The following is a 14,839-nucleotide window of genomic DNA, read 5'->3' as shown; positions in this document are numbered from 1 at the left end:
ATATGCGTTAATCGACTTCAGAGGGTTAACTTCTGCTTTTATCCTCCCCTTCCTAATTCCCCTGTAACCACCAGCTCTCCACCTGATTGAGGTTAGGTGGAAACCTCTCGCATAACAGTCTCCTATGCTGGACCTATAATGTTTTTATGGTTCTATGTTCATAGCAACCACCTGACTGATGGTCCAGACTAAAAGGAGGCGCCCCTTGAGCGGGGCTCCAGCGCAGGAGGGTGGGTGAGGAAATGTAACCCTCTCTGTATATACTTACGTGTATTTAATTGCTGGTGGTTACGTGTCTACTAATATACTCTGTGAGTTTCCTTTGCAGTGCTCAGTTACAGTGTTTACTAAACACTCGCCAGCACCAGCCATCCGGCTTCATGTTCCGGTATTAGGCGGCTGAGATCACAGGTTTCTGAGGGAGCCTCCTTGATCATCAGGCCTGGCACAGCACTGCAGGGAATTTCATGGATGTCCGGCCAGGTCACCCCGAGGGGTCTCCTGGCCGCTTAGGGGTGCTGTCGCATCTAGCGGGAAGTGGAGGTGGCAGTTACAGAAGTCTTCTTGTATATGCTGCCTCAGGTGATGCACCCCTCACCCGAGGTTTGTAAAATTGAGCTTGCCTCTCCCATGAGATTCAGATGCTTAGGAACCTTTAAGTACACACGCTAAGCTTTGTGTACTTTCTCAAAACCACATGGTGGTCAGTGTGCACGTGAACACTTTGCGTACTTTTTAAAAATCCACAAGTGGTAAGTTTGCATGCAAGACTCTGCAAACTATCTGAAATCTTGAACGATAAGGGTTACGCGTTCCGCTTCGTTCCCTTTCTTGAGATGATTAGACCTTGGTTCCTTGGGCTCCATTCAGCCAGTGTGTATTTGTTTATACACCTCAAGCATCGCTTCCCTCAACATGAGGGGCTATTTGGGTGATTCTCGTGGTAACTTAGCAGCGCTCCCCTTTTTCCAAAAAAAAAAAGGGTCACCTATGAGCGCGCTACTCTGAGCTCGGAGTTCTCCTCTCATATGAGACTGAGTTCTGTTTTTTCCCCAGAGCGCTCCAGTATTGTTTCCATAGATCGAGTTGATGACTCTTAATCATACTGTTTTGAGATGCAACATTCCATCTATGAGCTGCTCTATCAGAGTGCCACAAGAGCCCCTCCTTAGAACAGTATTTGAAAATCCATGCTATGGTAAGTGTGCACATGAAGTCTTTGCACACTTTCTGAAATCCACACTGTGGTAAGTTCGCACGCTAGTATTCTGAGTTCTTTCTAAAATCCTATATGGTGAGGGCTTCGCGCGGTTGCTTCGTGCCTGTGACGAGTGGGGCGGGGCCAAGGGACGTGTGAACGAGGAGTGAGGCAGGTGGAGTGGTGCCATTGGAGATGAGCTACACCTGCGACCCACCACCGGTCTCGAGTCCCACGTAGGAGATGGAAGGATATAAAACTGGAGCGACAACAGTGCAGGACGAGAGAGGACCAGGCCTGGGCTTTATTTTATGTTTTGGTTTTACTTTGTGCGCATCAGTCGTCCTTGAGGGGCTGATGCACTTTTTTGTGTTTATTTTGAATTATTAAAATCGGCGCCGTTCGCCAGAGAGCCGGAGCCTGCTGCCGTCCGCCTGAATGGGGAGGAGCAGGGAATGGGGGACTCCTGCCGCCTGCCCAAAACCGGAGGAGCCGTCGCCGTCCACCGGGCGGCGGAGGAGTGTCGTGCCGTCCGCCGAGGGCCGTCCAGTGCCACCGCCAGGCACCGCAGAGGAGATCACCCAGCTGGTGGAGGGCCGAGCAGCAGTGCGTCCGGGAACCGGAATTTTTTTTTTTCCTCCCTCCCCTCTCTCGTCTCTGTCGCTCCTCCTTCCATCTCCTTTTCTCTTGCCTCGTCTGTCCTACCCCCAGGTTCCCGCAGGTTCCCGTGAGCGGTCCCCCCTGGAGAGGGGGGGGTAGAGCGCAGTCTCGAGGGTACCCCCGACCTGCGAGGGGCGATGGGGGTATGTGACCAGTGGGACGGGGCCGAGGGATGTGGGAAAGAGGAGTGAGGCCGGTGGAGTGGAGTCTGATTAGGGGTGAGACGTGGGCTGATGACGTCATCGTTCAGAAAATATGGATTCGCTGTCCAAACAAAAACTTTTACTGTCTATGCAAAAACGCAAAGGCGGCATTTTCAAATTTAAAAAACATCAGTTTCTCTCTTCCAAAATGCCGGATCCGTGTGGACGAAATGCCTATCCGATAAAAAATGTGTGCATAGAAACAGAAACAGGTCTCCGTTCGAAAAAAGAAAAATCTCAGAAACCCTCTCAAACGTGATTGGATTGTGCAGGCGCCACTGATTGGGACAGCCTATCAGCAATCACCTGCAGCTTTCTGCCAAAGATTCATGACATTTGATTAAATTGAAGTACAGTACACACACACACACACAGAGTTGTCACATAGATTGTGTGTGTGAGAATTGTGTTATTCAGCTGAAATTCCTCCTGTCTTTGCCTGTATGTCAATGTGAGAGGAAGGGGGTTAATACTGTCACTCAAATGAGCTGAATTAAATTTTTCCTTCTTTGTACGCTGACCTAAACACAGCTGAGTAGCTGATTTTCTTTAGTCATTATTATTTTATCTTCTATGCAGCGTGTATAACACGGTCAGGTTCAGAGGTGTGTCAGAACATTGCTATATTGTCTTTGCTGATTTAAGTTTACTGATTTGATTGATGAAAAACAGAGAAACTCACATGTATACACAATTGTTAGCTGAATTTTATTTTATGATATTACACAATGTAAGCTGAGCATTTGCTTTGATGTTCTTGAGTATGCGGTGTGTTTAACACAGTCAGGTTCAAATGTGGGTGCAAAAAATCCATTAAAACTCTAGCAGAGGTTTGTCAGAGTGTTGCCATAGTGCTATAGCCTTGTGGGCAAGTGAGAAATGTTCAATAAAGCAACATGGTAAAAATATGAAAATTACTGTTTTTACTTTCAATTCCTTGTACAAGGTATTAACATTAACATTTTTCATAACTCCATGTAGGATGTTTCTGTACAGAAATGTAAGTACTGTGGCAGTAATGTAATTTTAGAAAATGTACTCTTGTACTCTTGATACTCAAGTACTTTTAAAAACAAGTACTTCTGTACTTTTACTTAGGTAGACATCTGACTGTAGTACTTTTACTTGTACTTGAGTAAAATTTAGCAAGGGGTATTTGTACTTTTACTCAAGTAATGAAGCTGTGTACTCTGTCCGCCTCTGGTTAGAAGGTCATTATTTATAGTAAATATAAATAAATTAAGTAGAAAGAAAAGAGAATTCTAGTGTTAAAGGCAATTTTTTAGAAATAGAATAGAGAGTGCAAATGTTTTAATTACAATGCAAATAATTCCTGATGTGCTGATGGCCAGTTATAGAGATGGTAATAATATAAATTTATATTTTTAAATATAAAAGTCAATATTCCACTTCTCTATTCATATAGATGGCGTTTATCTATAGTCAGGGGCGATTCTAGGATTTTGATTTTAGGGGGGCTCAGCCCCGAATAAGGGTATGATTAAAAAAAATATTATTTGACTATTAGGGTAGGGTGGTATGCTACTAACCTTACTGCAATCCACTATTCCATTGTATTGCCTGTATTTCATATATGGGAGTAGGAGTCCTGACTGAGCCATATACAACACTGTAATAAAAAAATAATTATTGGATGTGACCACTAGAAAATAGGGAATGTCGATTTTTTTTTTTTTTTTTTTACAATGAAGACACAGTACAAGTACAAACACACGCACACACGTTTCCAGTACAAACACAACATTTTACTGTTTGCATTTCTATGCTCACATACAAACCTCAGATAGGAATTTTTTCCTTTGACGATACCTCTGCTTTTTCTTATAAAATGTACAGGGAAATTGGCAGACAATTAAAACAATGTCAGGGTTCAATGACTGAAATGAATCTTGGGAACACAGTGGTATTGTGTGTGTGTGTGAGAGGCTGTCTACGTTCTATTCTCACCTGACTGTTGCTCATTTGCAGACCTACTCCCGCACGACAAGACAAATTTTTGTATATCCATCTACAATGAAATATAAATTATTTTAGTTTTTTAGCTTTTTAGCCTTTATAATCAACAATACGGTTGGATGTTCATAAAGTCACCCCATGAAAATTGATGTCATTTTAAGTATTTTAACTAACCAGCTAATATTCATTAAGAATATAGACAAACCATGTATTAATGTAATTGTCTATTGGCAATATGATTAATCTGTTCTATATTTATTTCTATTTATTAAAAATAACAACATGAATTATCAATTTGCCACTTCTATAAATCAAGTACAAATCTAGTATAAATAGTATAAATCAAGAAAATCCAAAATCCCTTTACTCTACGCTTATTCTAATTTATGTATCATGACACTCCTCCTGATTCATTATTACTTAACACAAAACTATATTTAATAATGCAAAACAAAATAACTCCACATTCTCTCTCTGGGCCATGGTGCTTTCAGACAATGATGTGTGTCTTTAATCATTTCTGTGCATGGCTGCATAATGTAATGTCAAAATACATAATAATATGTCTGTAATTTTAAAAAGTAAATGAAAATAAATCATGATTGTTTTCTGAATCTAAAGTATGTTTTCATGGGTGTTAATCACTTCATTTTTGTAGGAATAAAAAACAACTATTACACAAGGGCTGAAGGTGAATGCAGCGATTGGTATTGGTATTGGATGAGAAACCGAGCCGTCCCGTGTGCTCCCAATGCTCCAGTAACATTACATTATGTAAACTGCAATGCATTTATGACAAAGAACTGCACCGATGCAGATGTAATATCATAGCATTAGCAATCTATCAATAAATGCACGCACACACGACACACACCTTGTGCTCTCTGATGTTCGCTCTGCTCCGCTCCCCTGCAGATTGAAAAATGCGCTAAATCCAAGCAGACTCAGATAAGGGGAGGAGCCGAAACTTGACGCTGCTTGCCGCTGTTTCAAATGAGTTTTTTTTTAAAGGGGACTGAAGCGATCAAAAATGTATTAATCAAATATTTTTTTAGGGGGGCTGGGCAGAAGTTTAGGGGCTGAAGCCCCCCTAAAAAGGGCCTAGTGACGCCCCTGTCTATAGTCGTGAGAACTGTGAATACACAGTAATAGCAAGCCCTCAAACAGATGGTAATCATGCAGATACTGGCACATTCAACATAAAACACACTCTCACATATATAAAAACTGTTGAAAAATAAAACAAACAAAGAAAAGGGTGATCACTATAAATTCCACCTCCATCATCTGACAGGTGCATCAGAACGCATCACAAGCCATCACGAGAGAGCGCCAGAATTCTAATATACTATTTTCCGCTTTTCTTTCACTTTTTTCTTTGTGAATCGTCTCATTCTGACTGTGACACTGTATGCTACAAAACCATGCCGTTTTTTTACTACCAAGACGCAGTTTCTTAGCGTGAGTTATTCCATAATGGACACAAACAGTTCTGTCGCTGAAGAACTGAAATGTAAACAATGGAATTATGAAACATATTACAACGTTATTGCTTTGTTGGACCAAACGTGATTCATGAGATGTCGTTCAGTGGACCCTTACCTTTCTAACTAAACCAGGATTTACAGCTGTGGATGTGTTTATGACTCGTTAATACGACGAATCTGGTATGTACTGGGTTTCCATTATTCATGTTTTAATGTGTACTGCTTACACAAATGTAGCAAATACAGTCTTTATAAGCTTTCCATTGAAAAACAGTGATCTGTCGTTGATGCTTTAAGCTTAGATCTTTATAATGATATAAAGTTTGTCAAGATTAAATTTGTCCCGTTTCATTTAATCTATTCGTAAACATTGACGTGCCAGTTGAGGGGAGTTGAGGACGCGGGCAGGCTAGGTTAGTAGGTAGGTAGGTTCTGTGTCTTTTTGTAAACCTTCTGGGGAAACATTATTTACAATCAGATAAGTCACCTTCAGGGGAAACATTTTGTAGCCATTCAGGTAAGATTACAGGTAACAAATTTATTTTAGGAATAGAAATATGATCAGTTACTAACTGTTTGCTACAACCAGACATCGTATATCATCATAACAAATACCATAAAAAAAAAAAAAATTGATGAGAGGGAAGGGTTGAGAGCTGTGGGAACCGATTGAGGCCGGTGGTGTTAATGATAATGTGCGACACCTTCGCCACTCACTGGTCTTGAGTCCCACAGAGGAGCTCCGGAAGGATAAAAGGAGGAGTGACGACAGTGCAAGATGAGAGAGGACCAGGCCTGGACTTTATTCTATGTTTTGGTTCTGTTCATGTCCGTGAGGGACTGTTGTGCAATTTTGTGTTTATTTTATTATTAAAGTTTAGTTTGAATGTTCACCGGTTCCCGCCTCCTTCTTCCCTTGACTACAAACTATTTTACATAAATAAATAAAACACAAATTATACTAACTATTGATCACTGGAAGGTCATGATTGTATTATTGATTTTATAGCTGCTATTTTTATTGATGAGTACTTATTTACTGATGGTATGGTATGGTATGACATAAATAAGATCTAGTAAGTCAAGATGAGAAATGATGGTTTGTCACGTTAGCATGCTTTTTTGAGAACAGTTACCCTTAATATTGCACATAGTCTACCATAATATAAATGTTGCACATACTGCACATGCTTGACATAAACGTGAGGGGATAAGCCTTGATGCTACAGAGGCTTTTTGTCTGAGCATCAGTGACAACAATGTTAAGCCTACAAAGAAGTAACCCACACATCATGCAAGAGGGAAACTACGAGAACAAGTAAACTTTTGGAAAATATTTTTTGCAATACATTATGCACAAGAACCCATATATTGTCAGATCCTTTTGCTCAACAATCAACATAATTTTTGGCATGAGTATGTGTGTGTACTATATGTCCTTTGTAGGAGTGGCTACTTGATGATGTAATGACACACCTCCAGACCTTACTATAAAATCTTTATGGCAAAAGATGAGTCACATGTTCCTATTTAAAGCAATCGACCAAATTAAGAAGAAAGGAATTTCACTGTCATCTCCTGAACTTCTCTTCAGGAAAATTTTCAAGACTTAAAATGGCCAAAAACACCAATATACGAATCAGTCTCCCAGCAGTCTGCTTTGTCTGGCAGATTGCTATGATTATCCTGTTTGGCGTGTTCATCCGTTATGATGAGGAGTCTGACACCCACTGGATCGAACACAGAAGAAAGAAAAATATTTCCACAGATTTAGAGAATGACTTTTACTATAGATATCCAAGTGAGTAACTAACATATCTAAATGTTTTGCTGACGTCTGGTGAATTTACTGCTATAGCGTTGTTTAATCTCCTCTAAATCATATATTAAGGACTAACATTCTATACTTTCTTTCCTCCTGTTACCACAGGTTTTCAGGATGTGCATGTGGTAATTTTTGTTGGTTTTGGATTTCTAATGACCTTTCTGAAGCGTTATTGTTTTGGTGGAGTTGGTTTAAATTTTTTCATCGCAGCTTTTGGTATTCAGTGGGCTCTGCTGATGCAAGGCTGGTTTAATCACCTTGACGAAAATGACTGGAAGATAAAAATTGGGGTTGAGAAGTAATTGATTTTTTATAATATACTTATTGACATTACAAAACATCACTGGAATGTGCACCTTCGTGATTAGACTTCATTTACCCTACAGCTCACTTGACTGACATGCTTTCTACAGGATACAGAACATTCCATGTGATTCCATGTTCCAATTTTGAAGCAATGCTTAATATTTACATCCTTAATCTGTATCTAAAAAAATTAACTGTAATTTTTCAATCAGCCTCATTAATGCAGATTTCTGCATGGCCAGCTGTCTCATTGCTTATGGCGCTTGTCTTGGAAAAGTCAGCCCAGTGCAGGTCATGGTTCTTACTCTGTTTGGAGTCACCCTTTTTGCTTTTGAGGAGTATATCATTATTGAACTCCTACATGTTAGTTTGAATCCACCTATTTTCTAATAGTTACCAAAATCATAGAAGGAATTTGCCATTTTTTATTATCTCATACATGCATAGGCGAAAGTGCTGGTGGTTCCATGGTCATCTACACTTTTGAAGCAGATTATGGTTTGACCATATCTTGGGTCTTATATCGACCATTGCTATCTCAAAGCAGGCATTTACAAGAATCTGTTTACCACTCCGATGTGTTTGCAATGATTGGTGAGTAGTGAAAGAATCTCTCTTGCAGCTTTCCCCTGTTGCATCAAATAGTGCATGACAAAAGCCCCCCATACAAACAGCTCAACCATTTTTGTGAAAATGATTATGGAAAAAGAAAAAAATTATAATAATTTAAAATGCTCTAGGAGGGGTATTGATTTTGCAACGTTTTTAAGTACATATTTATTCAATAACCACTTTATAAAACTGTGCAATTTTCTAAATTTCTATTTAATCATGTTTTGTCATTTCAAAGCCTCTTAACTAACGTAAGATTAACCCCCATTTATGTAAAATAATTTATTACATTACAGGCATTCTGCATTTTCCTCCTCTGCCCTTTTTCCTTCTTTTTTTTTTTCTTCTTTTTTCAAATTTTATTTCTAATTTAATCAATCACCTTCAAGAAAATTTTACAGGTCTGTTTCTTAAAAAAAAAAAACATTAATTACATGTGCGACATTTTAAAAATTATTAAGTTAGCGATTGAATCAAATTTGACCCTTTTGGCAATGATGAAAAGTGGTGTGTAATAGCTTGTTGCTAATTTAGTGTTTTGGAATAAAATATTATCAAAAGTGTCCTTCACCCCAGGGGCCTATGCCTCTTGTACCCAATAGGTTATCAGAATATTCAGAATTATTCATATTTTCTGTCCCACTTCCTTTAACAGGTACTCTCTTTCTTTGGATGTACTGGCCCAGTTTTAATTCTGCTATTCCAGATCATGGAGATGGCCAGCACAGAGCTGTTATAAATACCTACCTCGCACTGGCTTCATCAGTTCTCACTACCTTTGCCATTTCAAGTATCTCACAGAATAATGGAAAGCTCGACATGGTAACCAAATCTCTGGTGACATTTTGAGTTGATTTATTGATTTATTTATTTTTCATAAAATAACCATTCAAATTTCTTGACATTATTGAGGTACATATTCAGAATGCTACCTTGGCTGGTGGTGTTGCAATGGGAACAGCTTCAGAGTTCATGATTACACCATACGGCTCTCTAATAGTGGGATTCTGTTCAGGCATTGTTTCCACATTTGGATATCTCTTTCTGACTGTTAGTTTTACTTTTTTTGTGTAGTACTGAAAATGCTCAATAAAAAAAAAGACATATTGAAGTACAATAAGCATTTTGTGTATTGCTACTATATGTGGAATGGTTTTAACCATTTAACTGAAGATAGTATAAACATTTTTGTAACCATAATAAATTTATATTTGTTTCCTTAACAGCCTTGCAATGCCTGGAGTTATAGGTGGTATTGTTGGAACAATTACTGCAGCTTCTACCAGTGAACAGTTTATGGACAAGAAGGCAAGGCAAGGCAAGGCAAGTTTATTTATATAGCACATTTCGTACACAATGGTAATTCAAAGTGCTTTACATAAAAGAAAGTAAAATAGTAATGAAGAAAAATAATAACAAGAATAAAATAAGCAATTTTAAAACTTTTACAATTATTAAAACTGTACTTATTTAAAATGAATTTAAAACAGTTAGAAAATGATTTTACGTAAAATTAAATAAAAAAAACAGTGAAAATATATATTGCAATCAGTTCGGACATTGCACAGTGCTCATTCAATTAATGCACAGCTAAACAGATGAGTTTTAAGTCTAGATTTAAATGTGACTAGTGTTTTAGCACATCTGATCTCTTCTGGAAGCTGATTCCAACTGCGGACGGCATAGTAACTAAAGGAGGACTCCCCTTGTTATGTGTGAACCCTTGGTATTTCTAACTGACTCGATCCTAATGATCTGAGTGGTCTGTTAGGTTTATATTCATTGAGCATATCTGCAATATATTTCGGTCCTAGGTCATTTAGTGACTTATATACGAGTAAAAGTACTTTAAAATCAATCCTAAATGCAGAGGTGGAAAGTAACGAATTACATTTACTCGCGTTACTGTAATTGAGTAGCTTTTTTGTGTACTAATACTTTTTAAAGTAATTTTTTAAAAATGTAATTTTACTTTTACTTAAGTATATTTTGTTTAAAGTATTGTACTTCGCTACATTTTAAAACACAATAATTACTGAGTAAAAAAAAAAATAATAATAATTTCTCCCTGGAAACTATGTCAGTAAATAATGGGCAGGAGGGCAAACTGGCGCTAAAATCACAAGAAAGATGCAGATGGACAAAACAGGCGTTAGTGGTGCAGACACCGCTGAAAACGAAACCCCGTCATATTCTGAAGTTGAACTCGAAGGGAATGAAGTGAACCCCTGCCCATATGTATGCTCTATTATGCAGTGTAAGCTGTACTTGCCTAGGAAGACCAAACTAGCAGCTTATAAAATCTCGACAAGACATCAACCCTTCGCAAGAATGTAGAGGTAAGCTAAATAATTGCATCGTTGCATTGGTGGTTAAAATGAAGCTTTGACATTTTAGCAAGAGGTTTTGCACAAATTAGCCAAAAAGACAGTGGTGAGGAGTGTGCTATATATATCATCTGCGATAATATCATGTTTTTTGTTTTAATGATGTGCGCGCGCATTTATAGTGCGTTCTTTCACTGTGTGATTCAGTCTCCTAAAATGCATTTAGAATGATCACAAAATTGAAGATATAGGGGCAGAAAATTCACATATTTATATAACTTCATATATTAAATCAAAATCACACAAATAAGGCCGTCTTTTCCTCCAAAAATGATCATGAATATATACATACATATAACAGTTCAGTAAACAAGTTAATTAAGGCGAGACACTGCAGGTGAATAGGGCAAAAAAAATAACTAATAGTTAACAACTTACTTACCCAGTTGATTGATTACATTGATTATTGCAAACATTTTTTGTATTACAAGTTTTCAAAAATGTTATGTTTAAATATGCAAATGAGGCATTATTTAATGAAATATGTGCTAATTTGCATAAATGTCTAGTACAAAAATCTGAACACTAGATGAAGTCAGTTTCAAATTTTTTGTTTAATTTTTTTGACATATTAGAGTCAAATGTTTTTACAGAGGGAATTCTGGTTATCTTTTTTTGTCACTACATAATTCAGAAAATACTTTGAACAGCCAGAAAACAATATATTTTCACAATTTTGGGGGGAATAAAATGTTGTATATAATCAAGGAAAATATAAATGAACAAATCCCTCTGTAAAAACCTTCAGAATATAGACAGGAATAAAAATGTCAAGTTTGGTGTGTGTAAGTGCTACTGAAGTGGAGATTTATGGCTCAGTGTTGAAGAAAAAACTCATTTTGAGAAAACGCCTTTAAAAATATGTATTGTAATTGAAATCTATTGACACAAACAGATAAAGTGCTATAAAAGAAACACTTAACAGTGTCTTTTGGATGTTTTCCTTGCACTAGTTTGAAAAAGCACTTTATGAAAAACCAAAAAGCACAAAATCTCAAAATTGACAGGTGCTTGAAAAAACAGTGTTCTCACCTTAAGAGACTTGCGTTTTAGACACCATATTGCCTTTTTTAGCTCTATTTCTACAACAGAAAATAATTCCAAACACAGCCACCAAAGCACAGTTTTGCGTCTCTGAGCAACGTGACAGTGTTTCGTTCCTGAATGAATCAACCGTTTAAATGATTTGGTTCAATCGCAATGACTCACTTATTAACAGTGACTTGCTGACACATACTGGCCATTTTAATTTCACATTTAAAGTATCTTTTGATTTTTTTAAATAATTAATTTCTTATCATTTCAAATGAGTATTCAACATTTTATGTCTTGTATATCAAAACATTATTCATGCATTTGTAACTGCAGGTTAAATGCATTCTTGTCCTTTCTGGACATGGACAGTATACCATACACACAGTTTCAATGGAGGGACTGAGAGCTCTCGGACTAAATCTAAAATATCTTAAACTGTGTTCTGAAGATAAACGGAGGTCTTACTGGTTTGGAACGACATGAGGGTGAGTGATTAATGACATAATTTAAATTCTTGGGTGAACCAACCCTTTAAAGTTTGAGCGTATTGTTTGCAAACTGCAATTGATTAATTAATTAGTTGATATGCTGTGTTGTTTTTGTTGTTTAATACAAAAAGCTGTGTCCACTGTATTTTTGGTTGGTTTTCATGAGACCCCCCTTGAAATGACCAGGACCCCCCATTGCCAAATCCGAACATAAATTCTTTATCCCTTCTTAAATTTTTTTCTTATTATTGTTTGTAATGTAAATTAATGCAAAACAATGTGCATTACTAATACAAATAATTATATGTGAGCACTATAAAGAAACAGAACAAGTTCAAATGACTTGTTTATGCTATATATATATATATAATTTTTTTTTTTTTTTTTTTTTTTTTTTTTTTTTAGCACTGAAGGACGTTGATGCTACATCATGATTGGCTTCGACAAGTGAATTTGCATATTTGCCTGAGGCCTCTTTATTAACGAACTCTCTGTGAGCAAAATAAACTTCCTACTGTCTGGTATGTTAAGAGCAGGACTAAAAGTCCTGTTCAGTTAAAATAATAAATGATCATTCCCGTTAGCATAAGATCTCTCTAGATGATGTCTAGCAAAAAAAATAAATAAATAAATAACTAGTAGGCTTTTTTTAACACCAGAGAAATTAGTGTTTATGACATTTATTTGAAAGAATTAAATAAAGTACACTGTAAGTGTGCAAACCATTTATTTGACATTTCTGAGTGGAAATAGTTTCAAAGTAAATCTTACACAAATTTTTTTTTTCGTTTTGGCCACTCCCCTTTTGACAATATCAGATGTATTATTCTGTATATAGCTACCTAGTTGCCATGCATTGCGCAAGACTGTCTGCCATTTAGTAGGAAAAAATGAGTTATAGTGTAATCCATGCATTATGTGTTCCTAAGGCAGATGTGTTCTGGTTGTGCAGGTATATCCAGTCGTGAAAAGTTGAATTGGTCCCCAAGCAGCTGAGTAAGATGATCATCTGGGAGATCAGCAGTCAGTTTAGAACATACTTACAGAAAAACAATTCTTTCAAAATTGGAGTTGTCAGAACCATAAGTTATGTGCATTAGATGGCCCTAAAAATAAATATAACCAAGACCATGTATCAATACTAACAGAATATGGGGCATTTTTATTATCTAGGTTGTAGGGGGACTCCTATTTTTAAATAAAGAAAAATAAGTACTAGCAAAATTGAAACTGTGAAGAACAATTATATTTACACTATAGAATTTAATAAGCTTGAAAAAAAAAATAGTTGCACGGAAACTATGAAAACAGAACTATATTGCGAGTGCAAATGGAATTGAGATCTCCCTGTACAGAAGATAGGGTGTTTGGTTAGTATAAATAATAAACATTCATTTGAATTATTTCAGAGGAAACAAATGGGGTAATTATTTATAATTATTATGTAAACTTGAAATGAGGATATACAGAGTGAGAATGATGGGTCCTTCTCCTTAAGATACCTCCTTGTAGACCTACACATGCTAGTCGCAATGAGACCTGCTTGTGGTCCCTTGTTTTGTAACTGCTGAGAGTAAAGAGGATTACATGAACAAAAGCCTCTGTGGATGGTTGAAGAGGATATCCTGAAGCCAACAGACTTTGTTTACATCATTGTATGTACCACAAAGCTAACACAGGCGCACATGAATATTAAAATATGCGTAATAACCAAAGAGCTGCAACCATGAAGTCTTTCATTTTGGGAAGAAATCACTGAATGTTCTGTAAATGGGCTGAAAGTTGCAACACAAGGGGTTAGTTCAATATTTTTATTCCCATACTGGTAAAGACAAAATCCCATGCACCTGAATTTCACGGTTAGCCTTGCAATATTTTAGAGGTCTTTCAGCAGCTGTGAATGAAAGACTCTTGTCTCAGAGCAGTGGTCCAGGGGGCGACTGCAATCCAGCTGTGTTTTTAAATGAGGAACATCCATCTGAGCCTCTTTTCACTACTTATTGGAAAAGGAGAACAATCAGCTAGATGGAGAGAGAGCTCCACGCTGTGGTAAGAATTCATCACACACATAAATACAAAAACCTAACCTCATTTCCACATAATGAGGAAAACATACTCAAGTGCATGATGGATTTGTTGTTGCATGTGTTTAGAGCTGAATCCTGATGTTATACTTTCTTGAAATAAAAAATAAAATAAAATCATGGTTGTTGCATAACACTTTATTGGAAAGACGCGTTATGAGTAATTGATATTGTAATCACATCTTTCCTTTGTGCTTCACATTCCTCTTAGAATAAAGTTTAACTAAGTGAGATCTATAGTTTTATTTATATGTTTGCCCATCTATTTATATCTTAAACAGTATATTGTGCATAATACCTTGAGTGTGTCAGTGAAATATCAGTGAAAAAAACATGGTTTGGAAAAACAACACTTTTCACAGTATATCAAAGCAGCTGCCATACCTAGATGATTTTTCCAAGTTGTCCTTTAAGTTTTTATATAAACAATTAATAATATTTTCATAGATTTTTAATTGATTTTGAATGACTTATGATGCTTGTGGGATAATAAGGCTCCTATGAGGCTGTTGGAATAATGATAGTAATGAGTAAAATCAGATGAACATTGTAGGATTTTTGAAAAGCATTAGCACGG

At 36.8% G+C, this 14,839-nt stretch overlaps 1 pseudogene; it reads left to right on the top strand.

Moving 5' to 3' along the window:
* Positions 1-6,876: 6,876 nt before the first annotated feature.
* LOC132152246 (ammonium transporter Rh type C 1-like) lies at positions 6,877-13,146 on the top strand (annotated as a pseudogene).
* The last annotated feature ends 1,693 nt before the right edge of the window (positions 13,147-14,839 follow it).

The sequence above is a fragment of the Carassius carassius genome, chromosome 10 (genome assembly GCF_963082965.1).
Source record: "Carassius carassius chromosome 10, fCarCar2.1, whole genome shotgun sequence".
Taxonomy (NCBI): Eukaryota; Metazoa; Chordata; class Actinopteri; order Cypriniformes; family Cyprinidae; genus Carassius; species Carassius carassius.
Note: the sequence above shows the minus strand (reverse complement) of the source record. Positions and strands in the feature narration are given on the sequence as shown.